Raw genomic sequence first — 17,718 nt, forward strand, 5'->3', positions numbered from 1 at the left:
TTTTCAGATTCAAAATGTGAACTCTTTCTCTGTTCCAGCTCATGATCTCTCTGCGTGTTCTTCTCCACAGTAGCCCACTCAGCCATATACCAGTCCATATCTAATTCCCAACTTCCTCTGCATTGGCCCTTTGGGCTTAGACTTCCAAGTCAACCAAGACTCATTCTCCTCCTTCAAACACCACATCCATGACTTGCCAAATACTGAACAGGGTTCTTGTGCATCTCTTTTGAATCTGTCGCTTCCTTTCCATTCATTCAGCTCATATTCATTGGAGAGCTGCTCTGTGCCAGGCACTGCAGTAGGATCATGTGATTCAGAAGGAATCTGATGGCCCCAGACTTCAAGAGATGGAAGGATAACTATGGACAAGGGACCATCTACTTCCAGTTTCACCACTTTCAGTCTCTGTGGCATTTACAGCTAAGTACCTGTTTCTAAAATGTCAGTTTCATTCATGTTACTCTTCTGAACTTTGGTCATTTTTGATTGCTTAGTTTGGCATGATCTTGTTTTTCTCTAAAACTTTGGCTCTTCTTTCTAGTACATTGCAATTTTGCTTTGTAAAGTCAATTAGATCCATGGATAGATGACTGTTTAATTCTTCAATGTGTTTACTGATTTATCTACTAGATCTATCAATTAATGAGAGAGGAATGTTGACCACTAAACTAGAGTTGTGAATTTTTCTATTTTTATTTTCAGGTTTATCAGCATTTGTTTAAGAGTTTGAATCTCTTAGTTTCAAGTATTGAGCAGCCTTCTACATGTTGTAGTTTCAAACTCCATTCCATTTTCAAAGCCTTTATGATGCTAATTGGAGATCTCTGGAGTGTCTGCAACTCATTGGCCAGTGTGGGCTCGGACAGTGGGATGTCACTTACTTCAGTTTTCAAAGTCTACGTTATGTTGTTTAGGATCAGAGCCACTTCTTCACAATTTGCAGGTGCGCCCAGGAGTTCACAGACAACCTTATGTGTTTGCTTTCCACATTTGTGTCTTTTCCTACATTTTCTTGTTATTTAGTGCCTGTCACTGGTACCACAAAGAATAAAATGTTTTCAAGGATATTTTATCCAGAAATAGTTACTATTTTGTCTATACTGTAACCATTCTAGATGTGACTGTCTCCTCTTCCTCCCTCCAGCTTCCAAGCTCATAGAACGTTAAAGATTTCTGCTCTACCTAGTGTAAGAATCCTCACAAGCCACATTAGTGAAATCCACAGGGTTACTTCACTGCCACTGAAGAGGATCCAATTGAGGGAAGAGCATCTTAAACATGACCTCAGCAAAAACACGGTGAAAACCTACTGTTCCTGTCAGAGAGTATGGAGAAAGCTAGACCTATGTTATATCACCATGGTAAAGATCTAGCTCTGAAACAATTTCACTATCTTGAATTTCCAGAAGGCAAGGGAAGGTCCCAGCTGGGTGGGGACACACTTGGAATTTCTGGACTCTCCCGTAGGTCGTGTATCTCACCATAAAAACAAGGTTGCAATTGTTACTTGATTTTGGAAATATGGCCACCTAGGAGGAGGAGGAAAGGCAGCCTCTCTGGGCCTCACATCCTTACCATTATCCCCTCCCACTGTGGCCCAGTTACTCGGTAGGGCTTGGTTCCTCCTCCAATCTTCCAGAGAAAGGAAGTATTGGCATAGGAAGACACTAGTATCCTGGGAAGAGGAAAAGGTATGGAGAGAAGGAGGAAGAATTTTTTTTGAAGAAGAAGATTAGCCCTGAGCTAACTACTGCCAATCCTCCTCTTTTTGCTGAGGAAGCCTGGCCCTGAGCTAACATCTGTGCCTATCTTCCTCTACTTTTTTTATATGTGGGACACCTACCACAGCATGATGTGCCAAGCAGTGCCATGTCCACACCCGGGATCCGAACCAGCAAACCCCGGGCCGCTGAGAAGCAGAGCATGTGAACTTAACTGCTGCACCACAAGGCCAGCCCCAGGAGGAAGAATTTTTAAGAGACCGTTGGAAACTGGATACCAGGGCTCTTACTCAGCATTTTATTTTAAAGAAATTAAGGAATGGTCAGGAAAGATCAAAAAGATCAACAACAAAAACACTAATGCTCTAGGGGTCAGAATCCCTTCTCATTCTAACTATCAGAATTTTGGTATTTTGAGTCAGAAATAATTGGAAAAGAATCTTCTCCATCATGAAAGACACGACTAGTTTCTTTTTTTCCTTCTTTCTTGAGGTCAATAGACAACAACTCTGGTGCATATGCCTTTCAACTTGTGGATATGAAGGCAAGTTGTTTCTCTCTACCATGGGCATTCTGGTCAGATTCACTGCTTAACCATTTTGATCTCCTGAGCACGCACCTGTGTGCTGAGACTCTGCTATATGCTCAGATTATGCTCTTCCACAGCGGGGCTTCCTGCTTTTCCCAAAGAACACCCAATTCTTTAAGCTTGTTTAGATTTCTTATCTTACCTAGGAACTATGTAAACACTTAGAGGGAAGACTATTTTTTCCTAGAAGAGAAACCTGGTAGATTCTAACCTCACTGTAAATCCATTCTATCAGTTTCTAATGAGCATCTATGATACAAGCTCAGTGTGAAGGGCAGCATGCCACAGGGAAAAGTCAACCAAAGCAGTCGCTAATGCTTGCTAACCAGTTTCTATTATTCTGACTCTGCTCTAGGTACTCTGAGCGCACCTAGAGAATCCCTCTCTTCTCATTTTCCATATGAAGAAACACGTGAAGGATTTATCGTGTACACTATTCACCCAACTAAGCCCACCTGCCTTATGTACAAAAAAGCTCTCGTAACTCCCTGTTGCCTTGATAGGTAACAATTACTCTAGTCACAGTGTTAGAAAACCTTTGGCTCTATGACTTCAGCAAGTAAGATGGAAGGAGAGACTAGAAAGTGTCTTCAACGTGACAACCTTCCTGACTCTTCCTCTGAAAGCTGAAAGAGTCACCTCCACACTCCAGACCCCCTTTACTACCAAATGAGGACCCCATAGTAAATATTATCACCCTAGTTTATTATGCATTTTTCTGGTTTGCTTCTTGTATATTTCTACCACCCCTCCCAAGTGGGATGTAACTCCAGAAGGGAGAGAATTTTTGCATTTTAATCACTCTTGAATTACTGCCCCTAGAACACTCCATTAATAAGATTTGTGCTCAAGAAATATTTGTTGGATGTTTAAAAGAATAATGAATTTACACTTCTTCCACGCCCTTAACTGTGGTTGGACAAGTTTCAGAGAACAAAACTGAAAGAGAAATTTCTCCTGATTTTCCATCTGATGGACAGGAAGAGCCAAAATATAGTATAGCTTGTACTGTCTGGCTAATAAATTTGTTCTCCACTCATTTTACTCAAAGCACCAGGAAGCCCAACAAAATACAAAAATGATTTCACTATCCTGAGGAAATCTTGGATGAGTCTTCAAATGTTTCTCTGGCAGCATTTGCTAATTTTACTTTGTGTTCTTTTTTCAGTGTATTTGACCTATCCTTTTTACCAGTATAACATTAGGGCAGGCCAACTGTAAAAACATGGAAAAATGTTCCTGCCCTCTCTGAGGTTTGAACTCAGGACCTTCAGATTATGAGACTGACACGCTGCCAACTGCGCTAAGAGGGCACATTGTATTGATGTACTCATGTTTAAATAAATGAATGAAATATTATTTTCCAAGCATCCGTGTTTTATTATATCCCAACTGAAAGAGTGCAATCAATAGTACTTGAAAATCACTCCATATAAAACTTCGATGCACCCAAGAGATTTCACACCCAAGTCCAAATGTTTCCTGTATCCACCGAAGGATAGGATGATCTGGGTTGTAGGACTGGGGACAATAGTGTCTGTCTGTTTTGCTCTTGTGTTCTAATGATGTGGTTTTTCCTACCCTCAGAGATCTCAGTCGATCTTACAGCTTCCATGGTCTCCTTTGATGAAAAGAAACGTAGGAAGTGCCCTGTTAATACCTGTTAGTTCACTGACTGACTGATTGACTAACGGAATGAAGGAATGAGTGAATAAATAGTAGTCAAATTTTTCTACAGTCCATATTTATTTGTTTATATCTCTACTTGCATCTACAGGACTGGAGCCATTTTCCTTACAAAAATTACAAACTGGACTTAATAAAAGTTTCCCTGGATTTTTTGAAACTTTTATGCCATTAACTATACTAAGAAATATTTGGAGATTATCTCATATAGTCTAATTTAATTTTGGCAACAAAACTACGTATCATAATCTGCACTTTCCAGTATAGTGGAGGCTCAGACTCATTAGGTAATGTTCATATGGTCCCAGAGCTACTAAATGGCAAAGGCTGAATAGAGAAGTAGATTTTTAGATTCCAAAATGTGAGCTCTTTCTCTGCTCCAGCTCATGATCTCTCTGCACGTTCTTCTCCACGGTAGCCCACTCAGCCGTATACTAAATTTCTAAATCCCAGCCTCCTCCGTGTCACGCTTTTGACCTTAGACCTTCAAGTCAAATTTGATTCATTCTCCTCCTTCAAACACCACATCTATGACTCTCCAAATACTAAAAAATGTTCTTGTGCAACTCTTTCGGATCTATCATTTCCCTTCCATTCGTTTAGTACATAATCATTGGAGAGCTGCTCTGTGCCAGGGACTGCAGTAGGCTCAGGTGATTTAGAAGGAATTCGATGGCCCCAGACATCAAGAGATGGAAGGATAAAGACGGAGAAGGGACCATCCACTTCTAGTGTCATAATTTTCAGCCTTTCTGGCGTTTACAGCGAAATACCTATTTCTAAAATATCAGTTTCATTCATGTCACTCTTCTGCACTCTGACCATTTTTGATTTCTTAGTTTTGAGAGGATCTTGCTTTTCTCTCAGTCTTTGGCCTTTCTTTCTACCTACATTTTGAGTTTGAGGTATAAAGTGTATAAGATCAATTAGATCCATGGGTGGATGTTGTTGTTTAGTTCTTCAGTGTTGTTTCCCATTTGTTATCTATTAGATCTCTCAATTAATGAGAGAGGAATGTTAATATTTGTAACTGTAACTGAGGATGTTTCTATTTTTCTTTTCAGGTTTATGAGCTTTTTAAAAAGAGTTTTGAAGCTCTACGTTCAGAGGCAAACACATTTAGGACAGTTATTTCCTTAGTGAGCTGACACCTTATAATTATGCACCATCTCACTTTATACATGGAAATCTTCTTTGCTTTGAAATCTACTTTGCTATTAATATATCCACTTCAGCTTTTTTTGATTAAGGCTTGTGTGACGTACCTTTTCCCATATTTTAATTTCAATCTTATGAATAACTCTTAATCTTGTATATAACTTTTAATCTCACATGTAACTATATTTGAAGTCAGTTTCTTGTAGTCAGCATATTTATTTTTAATATATTCTGATAATTTCTGGTTATTGGTTGATGTGTTTAGATTATTTAAATTTAATATTATTGATAAATTTGCACAGATTTACTATTTAATAATTTTATTAATGGCTTGTTCTCTTTGTTTTTCATTCCTCTTTTGTTCTTTTCCTACCTTCTTTTGGCTTATTTAAACATTGCTAGTAGATAGCCTAGTGATTACTATATACATACTTAACATTTCAACATATACTTAAAATCAGTAAATAATTATTCACATTGAATATAGAAATCTCACCAACATTTAGTCCCTGTATCATAACCCCTTAATATTGTATATATAGTACTTCTGAATACAATGAAAACTCCATCAGACAATGCTATAATTTTCACTTTGAATCATTAAACATACTTTAAAGAGACCATGAGAAAAATAGTAGTCTATCATATTTACCCAGATATTTGCTATCTCTGCTATTGTTCCTTCATTCCTGGTATTCTAAGTTTCCTTCTGGTATAATTTTTCTTGTCTCAAGAACAGAATTTCTAGCTTTTCTAGAATTTCTGCTAGCAATGGATTTTGTCTATTTACCCTTAAATGAGAATGTGTTTGTTTCACCTTTTTGTCTGAAGGATATTTTGCTCTACTTAGAATTCTGAGTTAACAGGTCTTTTGTTTCAGCATTAATTAATGTTGTGTTATTTCTTTATGACCCCCATGGTTTCTGATGAGAAGTCCCAATCATTCAGATTGTAGTTTCTCTTTTGTTCTCTTCTGGCTGCTTTCCAATAATTTTTTTTTTCTTTTGTTTCCAGGAATTGAATTGTGATATATGTTACTGTGGATTTATTTGGGTTTATTCTGCTTGAGGTTTGCTGAACTCCTTGAATCTGGCTATGTCTTTTGCCAAATCTGGAAAGTTTTCAGCCATTAATAATCAAATGTTTTTGCTTTCTCTTTTCAAGGGCTTCTTTTTCCTATTCTTTGTGTCTCCAGTGATGTGAACATAAGACCTTTGTTATTTTCCTATTTGTCCCTGAGGCTCTGTTCATCTTTTAAAGTACACTTTTTTTCTCTGTCATTTAGATTGGTTTCTTAGTATCGTTCTATCTTTACATTTACTGACTTTTTCTTAGGCATCACCTTTTGCTTACGACAACAATCCAGTGTTGTTGTTTATAATTTGGGTTAATACATTTTTCAGTTCTGAACTTTTGATTTGGATTTATATCTTCCAATTGTGTGATAAGACTTTCTAACATTCCATTCATTTCAAAGGGTTCTCACCACTAACTCTCAGAACACTGAATATCATTGTTTTAAAGTATTTGTCAGAGGATCACAAGGTCTGTGTCATCTCAGTATTGGTATCTGTTGATTCTCTTTTCCAAGTGATTTAAGATTTTCTTGGTTCTTCACACTCTGAATAATTTTGGATTATAACCTGACCATTTTTATATTATCTTATAAGACTGTGTCTCGCTCAAATCTTATGGAGAATATTGCCATTTTTGTTTTTGCAGGCACTTGACTACCTTGTGTTCAAGTTCCAAGTACTGACCAGCCTTCTATGTGTTGTGGTTTCATGGTCCATTGCATTTTCAAAGCCTTTAGTATAGTATTTGGTGATCTCCAGAGTGTGTGCAACCTGGCAGCCAGTGTTGACTTGGGCAGTGGGCTATCACTTACTTCAGTTTTCAAAGTCTATGTTATGCTTTTAGGATCTGAGCCACTTCTTCACAGTTTTCAAGTGTGTCCAGGAGTTCGGAAACAACTTTATGTGTTTGATTTCCACTGTGTCTTTTCTGATATTTTCTCATTATCTGGGACTCTCATTTCAGTCTACTGGAAGTGACAAGAAAGCTGGGAAGTTATTTTCCTTGCTCTATCTTGCGCTTCTCAAGACTGTACCACATTTGGGGCCAAGCTATAGGAGAAAAAGGGAGAAAAAGAGTAATTGGGTATGTTCCTTGGGATCAGAACTCCTCTGAAGAAACAGAAAACAAATTATAAATTGAGAGTAGATTTTCATAATGAACGCCAGTAACATCCAGAACAATCCTGTCATATTTGCCGATAGGTCACAAACGAGAGAAGTGTCCAAATTCCTACTGCATTCAAAGTATTTAACATCTTGTCATTTATTTCAGTAAGTTGGAAGATCTAGGTTGTCACCTGGAGATCCGAGGTAGAAATAGCAAAAGCTGGAGAATGTGGGCATTGATCCCACCACCTCTCACATGCTAAGCGAGTGCTCTACCACCTGAGCTAATTCCCCACATCCTAGTTTGTTTGTTTTGTTTCATTGTCAGTTTTTAACATAATGCTTTCCACTTCTTTATTCACTCTCCTGGCAGCCCCAAATACAGGAAATATCAAGGCCATTATTGAAAAAAAGGGCTCTATTAAGGGTGCATCTTCTAAGAGATGATCCAGAGCAACAGCATAGTGGCTATCTAGTCCTCTGCTAGGGAAAGGAGGAGAAAATCACCGTGGGAAAACTCTAGCACCAACACCACTTCCCATTTCAAATTTTCTGGGACAGAGGTGAACAAGGACCAGTTGGGAGAACTCACCCAAAACACCCAGCTAATGTAGTACAGCTATCTCGGGATGGTTGTCTATTTCTTAAAACAAAACAGAACAAAACAAAATAAAAATAACAACACAAGTGGGATTATCACTTGTTCCTTTTAGGTGGGGCTTCTTAGAAGGAGTCAATGAGGTGATTTCCCAGGATCCTGGAAAGCAAAACAAGCATTAACTGTTTCTGCTTGGGTTGTAACCTAGGACCTCCCACCTGTAGATGAGCATGACGACCACTTCACTACAGAAACTCACGCTTTAGACCTACCTCTAGACATATATATTCCATTCTTGTTAAGGCGTGTCATATAGTGATTACATATCCACGCCCTACGAAAGAACAGCAAAAACTACGAAATATTACAGGCAAGAGCCATAGGAAATAAGAGAGATCATATTGTAGTGAAGAAATAAACTATGTATATTGAGGAGTGCAGATGAAGAGTGAACATATAGGGGAAGGAACAGGCATGGATATAAAAATTACTGTGTTAAGAAATACACTTTTTCAATTGTAGTGATCTGTGTGTGTGCACGCATGCTCACGTGTGCGTGTAAAATAGACATGGAGAAAAATAGTGATTGAAAGCCAGGACACATAGAGATATGTTGGGAAGGATATTGTGGAGGCTTAAAACCCTTTGAAAAAATTCAAAACAGATGGCTTACAGAATCAAAGTAAAATGTTAGAAAAGGGTTCTTATTTTGAATGCCAAAGAGGTTGGAAATGGGTAAACTAGAATTGGAGAGAAAGGAAAAGAAGTTACAAAGATATTAAAGGATTAATGTGCATCACATTAGCTTCTGTGATTAGCACTAGCATGAGTCTTTCTGTATCTTCAGTGCCTAGTACACAGCCTGGCACAGGATATATCTTCCATAAACATCACAGAATGGATAAGGGCTAGATGAATGAGAAGAAGAATGCAGAAGAGGTTGACTTCATGGCAGCTTACTTCTTCAAAGCCAGCAATGGAGGGAAGGCCTAGTCTTTCTTCTAATGTATTTCACCTGATTAAACCATGCCCACCTAGGATAGTCTCCCATTTGATTACTTCAAAATCAACCAATTTGGGACCTTAATTACATCTTCAAATCCCTTCACCTTTGACATTTTCTATTGGCTGGAAGCAAGTCACAGTCCTACTCATACTCAAGGGGAGGGCATTACACAAGAGAATGGACACCAGGAGGTAGAGATCATTTGAAGTCACCTTAGGGTTTGTCTATCTCACACAGAGGAACATGCTCTTCTCACAGGGATAGATTTTCCTGGGCTTGAACTGAGTCAGTTGGGATCCAAAACATGTTGCTCATGGTTACACTTTCAAATTCTGTTCATTTGATGACTCCTTGTGTGTCCGTTTCTTTATGTGAGGGTCACATATTAAATAATAGCAATTAGTGGCATTTCTCTTGTCTTTCAGAGCTTACGAATTACTTTCTTTCCATTAGTTCACTAATTGTTTCAACAATGCTAAGAATTAACTAATCTTTTCAATTATAAAACAATGAATAAACAGAAGCCTGTATTGAAAAGGAACAAACACAGTGAATGTTGAGTCCAGGAACAGTGTCCATGTTATAAGACTCTTTCTGGGATAACGCTCTTCCTCTGTATCTTTCTATAAGTGGGAGAGAGTTAAGGAGAAAGTTTGTGGAAGTGGGGATTCAATAATGTCTTAGAAAGGAAAGAAGGAAAGAAGAAAAGAAGAAAGAAAAGAAGACTTTTCTAAGGAAAAATCTTATAAGAAAAAGATGTGATTTTGAAAGGCAGAAAAAGAAATAAACCTTGGAATCATCATAAGTTATCATAGCCAAATGACTCATCAAATGTTACCCATCCATCGTGACTTAGTCAGGAATCAGTGGAGTCCACATTAAACCCCAGAGCTTCCACCAATGATAGCTACTCCCAATAAAAGGAGAAGCTGAGGGACACACATCTAGAGATGCAGAAAGAAAGATGGAGGCAGAGGCTAGAAGAGAGTGGAGTCTCCATCTCTATCTTTTCAGGTTTATCAGCTTTTGTCTATGAGTTTTGAAACTCCAAGTTCCAAGTACTGACCAGCCTTCTATGTGTAGTAGTTTCAAAGTCGATTCCATTTTCAAAGCCTTTACCATACTATTTGGAGATCTCTGGTGTGTATGCAACCCAGTGGCCAGTGTGGGCTTGGACAGTGGATTGTAGGTTACTTCGTGTTTCAAAGTCTATGGCATGTTGTTTAGGATCAGAGACATTTCTTCACAATTCTCAGGCACATCGAGGAGTTCACAAACAACTTTGTTGTTTGCTTTTCACAGTGTCTTTCCAATGTTTTCTGGTTACCTGTAGCTCCCTCTTTCAGTCCACTGATAAGAAAACTGGGGCATTATTTACCCCATGCTGTCCTCAGGACTGTGCTGCATTTAGGGCCAATCTGCAGATGAAAAAGGGAGAAAAAGAGCAATTGGGTATGTCTCTTGGGATCACAGCCCCTCTGAAGAAACAGAAAACGAATTATAAATTGAGAGTAGGTCAATTACTGAATGCCAGGGAAAGCTAGAGCAGCCCTTTCTCATCCTTGCCTATTGGTGGTCATAAACGAGACTAGGGTCCAAATTCCCTAAGATTTTGGGGATCAGAGGACTAAATAGGATAACTTGGAGAATGTGGGCATCGATCCCACCACCTCTCACATGCTAAGCGAGCGCTCTACCACCTGAGCTAATTCCCCATGGCCTGCTGTTCCTTTTTCCCTAATGCCTCCTTAGCCTTTTTTTTTTTCTTTGTTTCTCCAGTTTTTCAGTGTACCAGTCTCCACTTTTTGATTTCTGGGCAGCCCCAAATACAGGAAATGTCAAGGCCATTAATACAAATCCAGGACTCTACTAAGGGCACATCTTCTCAAAGAAGACTCGAGGCAAGACCACAGTGGCTATCTATTCCTCTGTGAGCAAAAGGAGGAGGAAGTCGCCATGGGAAAACTCTAGCACTGACACCATTTCCCATTTCAAATTTTCATGGACAGTAGAGAACATGTCCCACTTGAGCGAACTCATTCAGAACAGCCTTGCTAATGTAGCACAGCAATCTCCAGATGATTACTTGCTTTTAAAACAAAACCAAGAGACAGTGACACAAATGGGATTATCACTAATTATTTTAACGTGGGGCCTCCTAGAAGAAGGTGGTATGGTGATTTCTCCTGGATTCTGGAAGGCATAAAGAAAGGGCTCCTTGTTTTGCTTGGTTTCGAATCCAGGACCTCTCCTGTGTTAGACTAGTGTGATGATCACTACACTTCAGAAACTCAAGGTTGGCCTAAGTCTAGAGATAAATGCTCCTTTCCTGGGAAGGAGCGTCATTTAGCAATTACATATCCACACCGCTTGAGAACAGCAATAAATAGAAAATATTACAGACAAGAGCCATGGGAAATAAGAGGCGAGATCATATTAGAGTGAAGGAATAAAACATGGAAACTGAGGGGTGCAGATGAGAACCGAACATAAGATGGAGTGAACACAGGATATGGGAATTCCTGTGTTAAGAAATATACCTGTTCAACTGGAGTGGTGTGTGCGTGTGTGTGTGTAAAATAGACATGCATGTAAATAATAATTTAAAAGCATAGACACATGGAGATATGTTGAGGAGAACATTGTGGAGGCTTAATAACCTTTGAAAAAAATCCAAACAGATGGCATACATAATCAAAGTAAATTTTAGGAGAGAGTTTTAATTTTGAATGCCTAAGAACTTGGAAATGGGTAAACAAGAATTATAAAGAAAGGAAAAGAAGTTATAGAGATGCTAAAAGATTGAAGTGTATCCTGTTAGCTCCTAAGATTAGCAGTAGCATGAGACTGCATCTCCAGTGGCCAATACGCAGCCTGGCACAGGATACGTCTTCCATAATCATAGAATGGATAAAGGAATAGATAAATGAGAAAAAAGAAAAGATTCTAGAGAGGTTGTGCAGGAAAGATATACGGCATTTGTCAAAAGACTGGACGTGGAGATTTGGGGGAGAAAAAAAGAGTCAAAGGCACTTAGAAGTCTTAAACCCAGGTGGCAGACACAGAAGTGATTTTTGATGTAATATCTGATGAAAGGAAGAATAAATTCACTCATTTATAAGCATTTGTTTATGAATGAGTGAGTGAATGAATGAATCAACTGGCATGTAGAAAAACAGATCGTGAGGCTATGAACTCGGTTAAAGGAGAAGCTTACATTTTTAATTTGAAAAAATCTGCTTTCCATATCTGATTTTGCTCCTTACAGACTTGTGACTTGAGAAAAATGTTTCAGTTCCTCTGAGCTTCAGGCTTATCCGTAAAACGAGAAAAATGACATTTAGGATAGCTGCAAAGCTAAATCAAACAACTTACATACAATTAATAAACCCTTAGTACAATTTCAGTCATATGGTGCTGAAAGAGCCCTTGTATGTAGAGTATTGTTTGCCTCTCCGGAAACTGCTATCAAGATCTGATGAGAAAATTTAGTGAAGGTCTTTTGCCACCTGCCGATTTGCTCATTTCATCTGTGATAACAGGCTTCTTGGGGCATAAAAAGGAAGGTAGGAATGGAATATATTCATTGCAGTAAGATAGGACTTTCCAGGCAAAATGACTTTGTGCAAACATTCGAGTAGAGTATTTGTAAGTGGATTCTTTTTTCATTCCTTTTTAATCTTTCTTAGGCTGTATTCCAAGGCCCCAGTTATTGTTATCCTTCTCTCAAAGGCTCGGCGAGATAACAAATGGAAAGACAGAATCTCTAGGAACCACTATGGTGCATTCCCCAGCCTGCAGATGCCTCCTTTCATCCAGGCTTTAAGGGGAAGCAGCAGCACGGTCTGATCTTCAGAGAGAACGCTCTGGACAAGCTAACCTTCGGAAATCCATCTGGGGGTCACTATAGTAACATGTAAATAAGAAATGAAACAGCACTTCATCTCCCTTCCACTCCCTAAGAGAAAATCAAGGAGGCAAAGTTGGAATCCTACAACCCGTAATCAGATATGTCATCATTTTGGTGACTGGTCCACAAAGAGCAAAGTGTTTTCAAGGATACTTTATCCTGAAAGGGCTACTGCTCTGTCTACACTGTCACGATTCTGGATGTGACTACTATCTCTCCATCCTCTGTCTAGCTTCTGAGCTCACAGAATGTTAGAGATTTCTGCTCTATCTAGTGTAAGAATTCTCACAGGTCTCATTAGTCAAATCCTCCAGCCCTCTGCATCCTGGTACTCTCCTGAATAAGCCGAAGATAGAGGGGCTATTTCAGGGCTTCATGTTATAGAACAGAAAAAAAGTGGAAATTAAGGATCTGTGCAGAAGAAAACGGTTAAAAGAAAATGTATGCAAAGGAAACCACGCTTCGAAATCTGTTCTAGTTTTCACCCAATGTTCAAATGGTTATTAGCTGTGACTGGGTTATAAGGGGAGTCCTAAACATTTGTGGTCCCTTAAATCTTCATTTGTTATTCCCTAATTATAAAATAGAAAATTCTGATTGGGGAAAATAAAAATTATACATTATAAACAAATTGCCATTCATCAGTAAAATTCAAAACATTGGATAAGGAACAAAGAAAGAGAAATAAATTGGCAGATGCAGAGGTTAACATTTTGCAAATAAAATAGAATGGTTTATTGAACTATTAATTTGTATTTGATCTGCTTATTCCCTATCCCTACCTATTACCTGCATTTCAAATTAGAAACCATATTTTATGGCTTAACTCTAGGCAATGAGGATATAGTGAGGTTGAAACAGTGATTTGAGTCTGAAGAATCTCATATTTTAGAGAAGAGATAGAAAATTTAGAAAGAAAAACTTCCTAAGACACCTTCTAAAGCACACAGTGATTATGAGGAAGATGGAATAAGTTGATGTGGTAATACTGAGTATATGGTTTTCACAAGGGAAGTGGTCTCTGTAGCAAAGTGACATTTGATTTGGGGACTGAGTTCCAAGAAGCAGACATCTTACTAAGTCTGAGCCAAGATTAGAAGACATATTAGTAAACAGTTGGCAGCTGAAGAAAGGGTCTCTGTAGACAGCTAGAAAACTAGCCCACACAGAGCCTGGTTACCAGATATGCACAGCAGAGCCAAAACATAAGAAATTTCTCAGCTCATTTCAAAGTCATGCACCACTGGCCTAACCAAAAGTTGAGTTTGCTGAAGGACAACCCATTCACAGTGTCTCAAAGCACATCATCCATAGGACTTTTCACGTCTGAAGGAGCTTTAGCTCAGGTTAAAAGAGAGGAAATAATTTCAGTGAATAGCAAAATGCAAGGACTTTTCTCCAGCTCAGCATGGCAGAATCACGACCCTCTTTCTCTTCATGTTTTTTCGGCCTCATCAGGTTCTGATCACTAATGAGAATAAAATACATTCCCAACATTGCCTACTGGGATATTTTCCATATTTTAATCAGATTATAACTGCCTCTGAAAAGAGAAGAAATTCTACCTTGGGTCCTATGTGTAGAAATTAAATACCACCTGGTTGTTTCATAATTTTTCAGACATTTCTAAACATTTTGATCTGTGCTGTCATTGCAAGTACTGTGCTGTTTGGGTCCCAGCAGGATAGGTACGTGATCTCCATAAGAAAGAACTAAAGCAAGGTTGTGCTCCTCTTCTGGGAGGGCTCTCTAAGAATTCCTCTGCTTTTACGGTCTTCTGTTTTTCTAACAGTCTGGGTCTTTACGATCTCCTTCTCGATAATGCTACTCAGAGACCTCCGACTCACAAATTGTCCTGTACATCTTGTCTCTGTAGGTGTGCCTCACCAGATTTCCATGTTTATTCCCAGGCTAAATGACCCCAAAAATCCCAATTCAAAGTAGTGGAGAGGTCTACCTTTTACCATGATTATTCTGTCTACAAAACAGGAGTGGATGGTCCACCTACTCACTAGACAAAAACTAGAATTTTAGATGAAAATGCCCAGCACACCCCATATGGATGACGCTCACTCTCTCCACAGCATTTTTCTGGATTTCCTCCCTGTCTATAGCCCGTTGACAAGAAGTATTGGTCAAACACTGAGCTCTCTCTGCAGTGTTGTGTGTGAAATAAGAAAAGAAACAGAAATGTATATGCTATTTTTTAAAGAGGGCCAACATTTCCTGGAATTGAGTTCAGGAGAGGAGATGTGAGGATTGGAGGTACATCTCAAGAAGAAATGAAGATGTAAAACTGGAGAATACAGTTGTCTTTTAGATTTGCTCCAAGTGCAAGGCAGGAGTGCTAATATTTGACCTAATTCCCGTACTCTAACCCTCTTTTGGTCTGTGGTCATTCTAGACGTGTGCCCTGACCAGGTGTATAGGTCTAACCCTGTACTACAGGGTTGCTTCACTGCCGTTGAAGAGGATTCAACTGAGGGAAGAACATCTCAAACATGAAATAAGCAAAAGCACAGTGAATTCTTCTCTTTCTGTCAGGGAATGTGGAGAAAGCGAGACCTATAGTATGTTGCCATGTGAATCATTTAGCTCTGAAACAATTTCACTATCTTGAATTGCCAGAAGGCAAGTGAAGTTCCCAGCTGGGTTGGGATGCACTTGCAATTTCGGAACTCTCTCGCATGTTATGTACCTCACTATAAATCATGGTTGCAACTGTTACCTGATTTTGGAAATATGGCCATCTAGGAAGAGGAGGAGTGGCAGCCTCTCTGGGCCTCACATCTGTACCATTATCCCCTCCAAGTGTGGCCCAGGTCGCTGGGTAGGGCTTGATTCCGCCTCCATTCTTCCAGAGCAGATAGCATTGGCTTAGTAAGACACTAGGATCCTGGGACAAGGATAAGTTAGTGAGAGGAGGAGGAAGAATTTTAAAAGGATGTTTGGAAACCGGAACTCAGGGCTTTTACTCAGCATTTAATTTTGAAGAAATTAAGGAGTGGTCAGGAAAGATCAACAACAAAAACACTGATGCTCTACGGGTCAGAATCCCTTCTCAGTCTAACTATCTGTCAGAAATTTTGAGATTTTTGAGTCAGAAATAATGGAAAAAGTCTTTCTCAATTATGAAAGACAGAATAAGTTTCTTTCCTTCCTTCTTTTTGAGGCCAGTAGACAGCAACTCTGGCACATATGCCTTTCAAATCGTGGGTATGAAACCAAGTTGTTTCTCTCAACCATGGACCTTCTGGTCAGATTCACTGCTTAACCATTTTGGTCTCCTGAGCACTCACCTGTGTACTCAGACTCTGCCATATGCTCAGATTATGCTCTTCCACAGCGGGACTTCCTGCTTTCCCCAGAGAACACTCAATTTTTCAAGCTAGTATAGTGTTCTTTTCTTACACAGGTACTATGAGAAACTTTAAAGGAAGGTTATTTTTTTCCTAGAAGAGAACCCTGGTGCATTCTACCTCAACCTGTAAATCCATTCTGTAAGCTTCTCATGTACACTGTGATACAAGCTCTGTGTAAAAGGCCAACATTCCACAGGGAAAAGGCAACCAAAGGAGTAGCTAATACTTACTACTCAGTTCCTATTACTGTGACTCTGCTCTAGGTGCTGAGAATCCACCTAGAGAATCCCTTAGTTCTCATTTTCCACATGAAGAAACAGGTGAAGGATTTATCAGGTACCACTGTTCATCCAACTAAGCCCACCATATGTCCAAAAAGCTCTCATAATCCCCAGTTGCCTTGATAAATAAAAATTAATGACAGTGTTAGAAAACCTTTGGGCACAAGACTTCATCAAGTGAGAAGGATGGAGAGACTAGAAGGTATCTTCAAGGTGACAACTTTCTTCATTCTTTCCCTGAAAGCTGAATGTGCCACCTCCACACTCCAGACCCCCTTTACTACCTAATGATTATCCCACAGTGAACATCATCACTTAGCTTATTATGCATTATTCTTATTTGCTTCTTTTCTGTTTCTCTCACTCCTCTCAACTGGGATGTAGCTCCAGGAGGGAGAGAATTTCTGAATTTTAATCATTCTTGAATTACTGTATCCAGAACATCCCATTAATAAGATACAGATGAAAGAAATATTTGTTGGATGATTAAAAGAATCAATGGTTTTACACTTCTTCCACCCCTTAAGTGTGGTTGGGCAACATTCAGAGACAAAGTTGGAAGAGAAATTTCTCCTGATGTTTCATCTGATGGAGAGGAAGAAAAAATATAGTATAGCTTGCAGTTTCTGGTGTAATGTAAATCTCTTCTCTGCTCATTCTACTCAAAGCACCTGGAATCCAAACAAAGTACAAAACTGATTTCACTATCCTCATCAAATGTATCAGTCTTCGAATCCTCATCCAGCTGCATTTGTTAATTTTATTATGTGTTGTTTTTCTTAATGCACCTGAAATATCCTTTATTTTTATCAAGATAATATTAGTCCAGTCCAAGTGTGACGACAGGAAAAAGACCTGCCCTCTCTGAGGTTTGAACTCAGGACCTTCAGATTATGAGACTGACGCGCTGCCTGCTGCGCTAAGAGGGCAACTTGAAGTTTCTTTGTATTTAATGGAAAACATATTCATGCTTTATCAATTCCAAATCTTTAAAGAATACAATCAATGCTACTTGAAAAAAACTCCAGAGACCAGTGCTGCACCCAAAGAACTTCTCGCCCAAGAGCTATGGAGTGTGTCCATGGCTTTTTGGTATTCACTCAATGATGGGACCACGTGGACTGTGGGACTGGGGATAATAGTGCTTGTCTTTTTTGATCTTGTGTTCTAATGATGTGTTTTTTTTCCTGCCATCAGAGATCTCAGTCAATCTGACAGCTT

At 39.1% G+C, this 17,718-nt stretch overlaps 4 non-coding genes across 4 annotated transcripts; all 4 read right to left on the reverse strand.

The window, feature by feature from the left end:
* Positions 1-3,553: 3,553 nt before the first annotated feature.
* Positions 3,554-3,626, reverse strand: TRNAM-CAU (transfer RNA methionine (anticodon CAU)). Its single transcript has one exon. It is a non-coding gene; the product is annotated as a tRNA-Met (tRNA).
* Positions 3,627-7,561: 3,935 nt separating this feature from the next.
* TRNAA-AGC (transfer RNA alanine (anticodon AGC)) lies at positions 7,562-7,634 on the reverse strand. The gene has a single exon. It is a non-coding gene; the product is annotated as a tRNA-Ala (tRNA).
* A 2,952-nt stretch (positions 7,635-10,586) lies between these two features.
* Positions 10,587-10,659, reverse strand: TRNAA-AGC (transfer RNA alanine (anticodon AGC)). The gene has a single exon. It is a non-coding gene; the product is annotated as a tRNA-Ala (tRNA).
* Positions 10,660-17,353: 6,694 nt separating this feature from the next.
* TRNAM-CAU (transfer RNA methionine (anticodon CAU)) lies at positions 17,354-17,426 on the reverse strand. Its single transcript has one exon. It is a non-coding gene; the product is annotated as a tRNA-Met (tRNA).
* Positions 17,427-17,718: the final 292 nt, after the last annotated feature.

Source organism: Equus asinus, chromosome 8 (genome assembly GCF_041296235.1).
Source record: "Equus asinus isolate D_3611 breed Donkey chromosome 8, EquAss-T2T_v2, whole genome shotgun sequence".
NCBI lineage: Eukaryota > Metazoa > Chordata > Mammalia > Perissodactyla > Equidae > Equus > Equus asinus.